Source organism: Sus scrofa, chromosome 15, assembly GCF_000003025.6.
Source record: "Sus scrofa isolate TJ Tabasco breed Duroc chromosome 15, Sscrofa11.1, whole genome shotgun sequence".
Lineage (NCBI taxonomy): Eukaryota > Metazoa > Chordata > Mammalia > Artiodactyla > Suidae > Sus > Sus scrofa.
Genome location: NC_010457.5, coordinates 71284441 through 71292886, shown reverse-complemented (window position 1 = coordinate 71292886; position 8446 = coordinate 71284441).

Genomic DNA, 8446 nt, shown 5'->3' with positions numbered 1-8446 from the left:
ATTCCTTAGTTGTTACTGATGTCTGTGGTGGTGGTGGTGGGAGGAGGCATCCTTGTATCATGCAGAGCTGTTCTACACCCCAAATAATGGTTTGTTGGGTTGCTAGAGGACTTGGGTAGCCCTTTTGTAGTGGCTTCCACCTATTGTAACTCACTGTAGATTGCATATAGCTATTGTTCCATCTTACTACATCATTATTCTGTCCCCTTCCATAGCTGCAACCTGAAACCCAAGGGTACTCTTACTATTTTGCCATTGCCACAAGCCCCAAACAAACCTTTCTGGGTAACTGCCCATGTTCACTTCACAAGCCTGTCCCTGAATAAAACAGCCAAGTATTAAATAGACAATCCAGGTCTTTGCATTTTGTCTGTATTCGCCAGCCATCCCTGTGCACTCAGATGAACCACAAGCATGGGGCTGCTACTTTTAAATTGGAAAGAGACCCTGAGCTTAACTAGATTTCATCAATATAATGGAAGAGAAAGACATCTCTCATGGTGGACAGCTCCCACAAGGCACCACATTCTAGTGGACAGCCTTCTTCCCCTGCACAAATTTCTGTTTCCAGTCCTTATTACCTGATATCCCAGAACTCACTGGAGTTTCCTCAGCCGCTTGCCAATTGTTGGGCTCTAACCCCAGTGTTTGCCCAGCCTCAAGACTGAGAAAAGAGTTCAGAGTCAGCTGCAGAGATATTAGTGATTTAATGCATAGGGGGATCTTGTTTGAAGCAAGGTCCTGGGGTGACACCCCACTGTGTGCAGCAGACAGTGAGCAAGAAATGGCAGCATTCTCCCTACCAGGAAGCGGGAGCGGGGGAAGGAAGCTACCATTTATAAGGGGAACTTACGTCAGGTTGGCTCAGTTACCAGGGAAACCAGCAGCTGGGGCATGGGGCAAGCATGTAGGCAGTTAATCAGGCCCTATAATTAGGAGACTGGATAGTCATGGGAGAGAAGCAGGACTGGTTGAGCAAAGAACATACACAGAACTGCTCCAATACTGAGGAAGCAGAATGACAACAGCTGACAGGGTTAACATAATGGGCCTTTCTCTGGTAGAGGGCCTGGACTGATAACTTTATACCTAGGTTTAGTCCTAGGTGGGGAAGAGTAGAAGATAAGTGAGATCTTTTAGTCCCTTTCTAATCCTGTTCACCACAGGATGGCAAACCCAAACTGCCTGGATTTATCTGCCAGTCCCAGGGCCATTTTATAATGTGTTCCCCTAGGGGTAGATCCTGTGGCAAGGACAAAAGTGAGTTATTTTCCTGATAGTTGCCAGAGATCCTTTGTCCTTTGGTGGCCAACAGCTAAACTAGGAATGTGTTGACTAGTTGCTTCTGGGTTAACGTGGCATCAGCACTGGTACAATGACTCCTGGGATGTGTCCATGGGTTGAGAGAGTGGGTTTCCATCTCAACTCTTGTTTAAGCAGTGATTGTTGTCATTTTACTGGCCCATTCCTGAACTTCATGGCCAGTAAAAGGGATTCCTTAGTTGTTTTTGATGCTTGTGATGGGGGAGGGGAGAGGTGTCCTATCATGCACAGCTGTTTTAGGCCCTAAATAATACTTCTCTGTGTTGCTAGAGGACTCGGGTAGGCCTTCTGTAATGTCTTCCACCCGTTTTAACTCACTGTAGATTGCATATAGCTATTGTTCCATCATACTACATCGTTATTCTGTCCCCTTCCATAGCCGAGACCTGAAACCCAAGAGTACTCTTACTATTTTGCCATTGCTACAAGCCCCAAACAAACCCTTCTGGGTAACTAGCCATGTCTAATTGATGATCCTGTCCCCGAGCTGATATCCCTAAAGCCTGCGTCTGTAACTCCTTAGGGGTGGTGGGTCAGAGATATGCTTATTTTACCCAACTAGATAATGACCAAGTCTTTGATAGATAATCCAGGTCTATGCATTTTGTCCTATCCCTGTGCACTCAAATGAGCCAAGAGCATGGGGCTGCTGCTTCTCAACTAGAAAGAGACTTTAACAGGATTTCATTAATATAACGGAAGATAAAGACATCTCTCATGTTGTTCAGAGCCCTACATACTAGTTGACAGCCACCTTACCCCCACAACTTTCCATTCCCTGTTCTTATTTCCTGACATCCCAGTATTCACTGGCGTTTTCTTGGCCGCCAGGGTGGCTCCCAATTGTTGGACTATAAGCCCTCTACTTGCCAAGACTTAAGACTGAGGAAGGAGCCCAGAGTCAGCCACAGAGACATGAAGAGTTAATGCATAGGGGATCTTACCTGCCTGGAGCAAAGTCGTGGGGTGACACCCCACTGTGTGCAGCAGACAGTGAGCAAGAAACAGCAGCAATCTTCTTAACCAGGAAGGGGGTGGGGGAAGGAAGCTACCATTTATAAGGGGAACTGACATCAGGTTGGCTCAGTTACCAGGGAAACCAGCAGCTGGGGCATGGGGCAAGCATGTAGGCAGTTAATCAGGCCCTATAATTAAGAGATTGGATAGTCATGTTAGAGAAGCAGGACTGGATGAGCATAGAGAGCTAGAGAACAGCCATCCTGAATGGTCTAACCATACCAAAACAAACAGAAGAGTTTAATGTTGAGCAGATAGTCTTGTAAATATTACAATTTAAGTCAAACATTCTAAAAAGCACATAATTTTTTTTACAATAACTTATAATTAATTAGAAAAGGACCAGATAGATAAATATCAAGAAAAGGATTAGAAAGATGCCCTATTCTTTTAGAAAGAATGTTTTGCCATGTTCCCAAGTGGCTTATTATGCCCAAGCGGCAAAGTTACAGAGCCTCGCATTCGATCCATTTCCTCTGAACTTTGTAGGTAGCTAGAAATGGTTAGGCAGAAAACAGTATTCTTGGAAAAAATAGATTTGTATTACCCTTGGAAACAGACTGTGTTGCAAGAAAGTTTTTGGCATGAAACAAGGCTGAGTATACACAGTTGTCTCTCAGATGGTGTGGGTTTGGAAACATAAGTGGACAAGCCAAACCCTTTAAGTCTTCCTTTTCCTTTGAATTCCAGAATGTGTTTCTTATGTTACCATGAAGCATTTGTGTTTATCCTTATTTACTCCTGTGTAATATTTCACTGAGTGGATGTAACAACGGCTATTGAATGACAACAAGTCGCTCAGTTGTTTCAAACTGAGAAGGTTAAAAGTTCCCTGTTTTCAAGTTCATCTACTCATCCCTTTTGGATAGTGAGGAAAATAATCTCACAGCATGGGTGTTGTAAATGATAAAGCATAACTGCTGTCAACTTTGGGGGAGAACTGATAGGTTTAGATATTGCTGATGAAGGTGTAAATTGGTTATATTCCTTTTAGAAAACAATTTGGCAACATTTACAAAGTGCACTATAAATGCTCATAGTTGGCACAGTTCCCCCTATTCCCGGGAATTTATCCTAAGGCAATAATTAAAAAGAAAAAAAACCCATAAATGTAGAGAGAATCCAAATGGTGTGTTAATTATAAATAAAACCTAAGGAGCATACTGATTGTTCAACAATAGACAAATAGATGAGTAACATCCATGGTATATTTCGTTCCCTGAAATAATTATAAACATGAACTGTATAATAACAGAAAAAAAAGACATGGAAAAGCAGGGCACTAAAGATTTATGTACTTTGATTATACTACATGATGAGAATAAACTAGAAGGTAATGTTGAATAATGGAAGCAATGGTGTTAAAGCAGGGATATTTAAATTTCTTAAATATTGCCTGAGATAGGCAAAAGAATTAACAAATAAGATAAAAAATAAATGGATGAAGGAATTTCTTTGTCATTAGAAGAACAGGTAGATCTTCCTTTTCTCACCCCCAGTGACAGAAACCAACCAACCAAAGCCATCAAAAATGAAACTCTTTGCCATTTGCCCTCAGGGAGAGCTGCTGTGTCTACAGCTTACATCTCTGCTAGTGAGAAAAGGGACTGAGAATGAACTTCTGGAGTAGGGTCTTCAATTTTCAGTAATTCAAAAATTAAATCATACTTCTCCTTTTTTCTTTCCTTCCTTCCTTCCCTCCCTCCCTCTCTTCCTTCCAACTTCAGAAGACAGTTACATTGCCCCTTTCTTCCATCATCTTACAAATTTCTTTTCATGACATCAATGTGGCTTTAAGGCTCCTTTTTCAGCACTTTCTAGTACACTTTTTTCTTTACTTTCTATCTGGATATAATTGTTTTACTCTGTATTTCTATTTGTTATTCATAGTTGATTCACACTAATGTACTTTTTCTCTCACCTTACTTTTTCTTTTTTTTTCTTTTTTTTTTTTTTTTTCTTTTTTTTGCCTTGCTTGCAGCATAAGGAAGTTTCCAGGCCAAGGACCAAACCTGTGCCACAGCAGTGGCCCAAGCCAGCCACAGCAGTGACAATGCCAAGTATTTAAACTGTTGAGTCATCAGGGGACTCTCTATTTTGTGTTTCTTTTGAAGATACTCTAGCTGACTAGCTATAATTTAATTTTCAGTTGTGGCCATAAATAAAGGTTAACTCAACTCCAGCTCTCAAATAGCAATTTTATGGTTAGATGGTGATGGTGAAGTTAATGGTTATGGTTAAACAATTTCTCAGAATAACTAGATGATAATGGCTTTGTGTCATTAAGAACATCTAATTATTCCTGTCTTTTATTCAAATTCTCTGTTATAAAGAGAGAAAATGCTTTAAGTTTCTTTATATATACATAATATAAATAAATGTCTTGTGGGGAAATTAACTGTACCTTTTCACGTGTTTTTAAAATGGTTTTTGTCACTTTGTGTACATGGTTTTTCATGTAGTTGAACAGTATTTCTATTTTTCAGTCGTGTTGGAGTAAACTAGCTAGGTATATACTGCTTAGTCTGTTTGCAGTGATTATATCCTCATTTTGTACTGCTAGTGATTTATTTTCTGATTAATTCATATTGAAACAGTTTCTTTCCAAGTGGATCATTGCCCTAAAACTTAATAAATATAAGTATAAATTAGGCTTTTCATTTTATTGTGAAATCTTGTTTACAGGCAGATACTCTAATTTGATTCTTTTTTTTTTTTTGACTTAGTTCTTTTAGTCCTTGAAAATGCCAGATATTATTGCAAAAACATATGCTTCTCCAAATGAGAATGTATTTCCTATGTTTTCATAGGTGACAAGTAAGGGCATTTCGAGGCTTAATTTAACCCTCATAGGTGAGCACTTGAGTAGTGTCATCATGAAATAATACACAAATGCTTCACCTTTACTCAACAGTACTTACCGAGAACATACTGTGTATCAGGCTCAATATGAGGGCCTGGGATACAATAGGGAACAGAACTTTACCCTCTGCATCATGTGCTCTTCAACTGCAAAATAGGAAACTGATACTTTATAAGGTTTCTTTTAGGTGTAAAGTCTCTAAAAATCTGATTGTTTTTATTTCAAGAATCATAAAAGATTATACATACTAGTAAAAGCAAAACTAAAAAAAATTAAGATATTTTAACTGATACTTCGTTCAATATTTAGAGTTTACCACGGTATGCAACAGCTGCTGAATGTTTGGGTTATCTTTGAATAGGACTATAGACGTGTGTATTTATATTTTCAAATATGTGTGTATTGCACAAAGAAAATTCAATTGTAGGTTGCCCTATATGCTCAGAAAATAGAATAAAAGCAATGAAACATGATAAACACAACAAAACAAAACAGAATTTAGAAGTTTTTACACATAGATTAAACCCATTTCCTGAAAAATTCAGTGCATATGTTAAATATTTCTACTACCATAATACTGAGATGAAAGAATGGCCTTATAATATTACACACTGACTCTTCAGACTATCCAATATTAAAAATTCTAAATGGATAAGAGAAGTGAGAGTATTAGTTCCATGTTATATGAGTCATTTGTTGGTTTTCTTTAAATGATCCCTCCAGTAGTACATTTATAACATGATTCCATTTGCTAAATTTCCATTTCTGCACAGTTTCTCAGGAACAAAACTATTGTGTAAAGCATGGTCCACTTGTAATCTTCTTATACCATACTAAGCAAGGCTGAATAGCCTCAAGGTCATTCAGACCGGTTTTGGCTCCTGTGTAAAGACAGCCCCAAGCTATTTAAGGAATATCTGGCTGCTGGAGAGCTTCAAGCCAAATTTGCTGCTCATCACTAGCAAGTGTATGCTTTTTAGATACTAACTTCACTCTTGGCTCCATCTAACTTTGACATTCTTATTTTTCCTTTACTTTGTTTAAAAATAGTTATTAATTAAAAAGTGTTTTAAAATTTTGCATATGAAAAAACCCTCAATAATACCCTCAATTGACTTTGATACTTATCTGGATATAAATAGGGTCTAAATAATTTGTATGATTGTTGGTAAACCCAAATGATCAGAATTATGAAATAGCCTATTGCCTTAATTATGTTTATGCTAAAATATCCAAAGTGAATAACCAATAAAAAAGCATCACTTTTTTATCAGACAATAAGTCATGTGTTAGTAAACACAAATAGCTGGCATAGGTAAATGACATTTAAATACATGGTTTTACTTGAAGTAATCCTAAGAATACTTATCAATAAATTAAAATCTAAACAGCATATGGATCTGCATAAATAAACTATGATATCTTGAAAACTGCTTCAATCTTTAAAATGGTACATTAAAGTTGATTTACCACATGCTCCTCATGAAAATACCTATGACATCTACGTTAATACACAGTGAAAGGATAGTAATCAGTGAAATGTCTGTGATTTCCACATGAATCAACAGTGGTGCATTGCTAATGTAACACTCAATTACATCATGTTTAATTTATGTGGAAATGTTTGGATATGCTTAAAATGTCTGCGGTAAATCATTTTGGGATCTTAATTGAACATTTTTCTGTGATAAATTACTTGGTAAACACTAGATAATATTCTTACATAACTACCAATTTATTTAATTTTGAAAGACTCCAACAACCCCAAATCATTACATTATTTTCTTTGTATGACCCAAAGCTTGTATCCTTCAGGAATTTATTTCCCTGTCCTGAAGCAAATAATTCTAGCGTTCATGAAGTGCTTATTTCCACCTCAAAAGATTGGTTATCATTTTTTAAAACACAAAATATTTTTATGTTATTTTAATATATTAAGTATCATGGTAAACCTCAGCCTTTTCAATAATGAAAAATACTTAGAATGAAAAATTTTGACACTCTTTTCAGCAATAGTAAGCTACTTAATTTAATACACTAAAGTTGTAATGCTTTATTTCCACACTCAATTTCTTTACAATTAAGAATATTTAAAGTGTTCATTTTTATGGTGGAGACTAGTTGAAATGTCATTATTATAGTTAATACAGACAAAATTTTATATGAAGTTGAGAAATAAGTATTTTTAATCATTAAAATACCATGATAGTAAAAATTAATAATTTCCATGTCACTACCATTCACTACCTGGTGAAATGTTTAAATGAATTATTTAATTCAAATAAATGCTATTTTGACATTTTTAGATTCCTGTTTACTTGAAATATAGTAATTATTCCTAGAATTGTAATTAAAGTAATATAATTTAATTAAAATTGATGCAAATTTACATTACCCCAATAGTTATAAACTTAAATTGGACTATGCTTATTCTATAACTTTCCAGAAAAATCAGTCAAAAACAAATTTGGAGACTGTATCAGTCAGAGTTCTTGGCTGCAAACAAAGAGCAGTAACAGCAAAGCAACATGATACAGCATAAGGAATCACAGGTTCTTTAGCTGCGGCCTTAACTGGATTTTGTAACTCCCTTACTCCACTACACTTTCCTTCACCTCTAGTTTGAATGTCAATGGGTCATGATTATTTATCCAATATGATGAGGGATCTGAGCCTCTGGTAGCCTTGCTTAAATCAGGTTGTGGTATATTGGCATTTTATTTCTACCCACAAGTGTTTCAGTAAATTTAGTTTACATAGTAACAAAATAACAACAGTAATCATCTTTTCTCAGCAGGTTTTTGTTTTTGCCTGCTTACATAGGGCATGAAGAACACAAGTTGATTAGGTGCAGCCTTAGCTTCCAATTCATGGAATTCCTATTCTCACATACTACACCATCAGAATCCAAAATCAAAAGTCTAGAAAGCACACGACTGATAAGTAAGTCAGTAAATATAATGCTGAGAACCTCTATCCCTAATCTCAAACCCTACAATTCCAGACTTGGATATTCTGATCAAGTGGAAAAAGAACTCCATGTGGTAGTCATTTGCTCAAAGCATAAACCATATCCTGCAGGACAACACATCAACCCCCCAACTTGCCAACTGTCAGGTGAAGCACATCTGTACCAACGACTAGTTCCTTCTGGTATGCAATAGTACCAATGCATCTTTTGAACACTTACCCATTGCCTTCCTTGTTTTTTTTTTTTTTTTTAAATATGTTCCTTTTAAACTG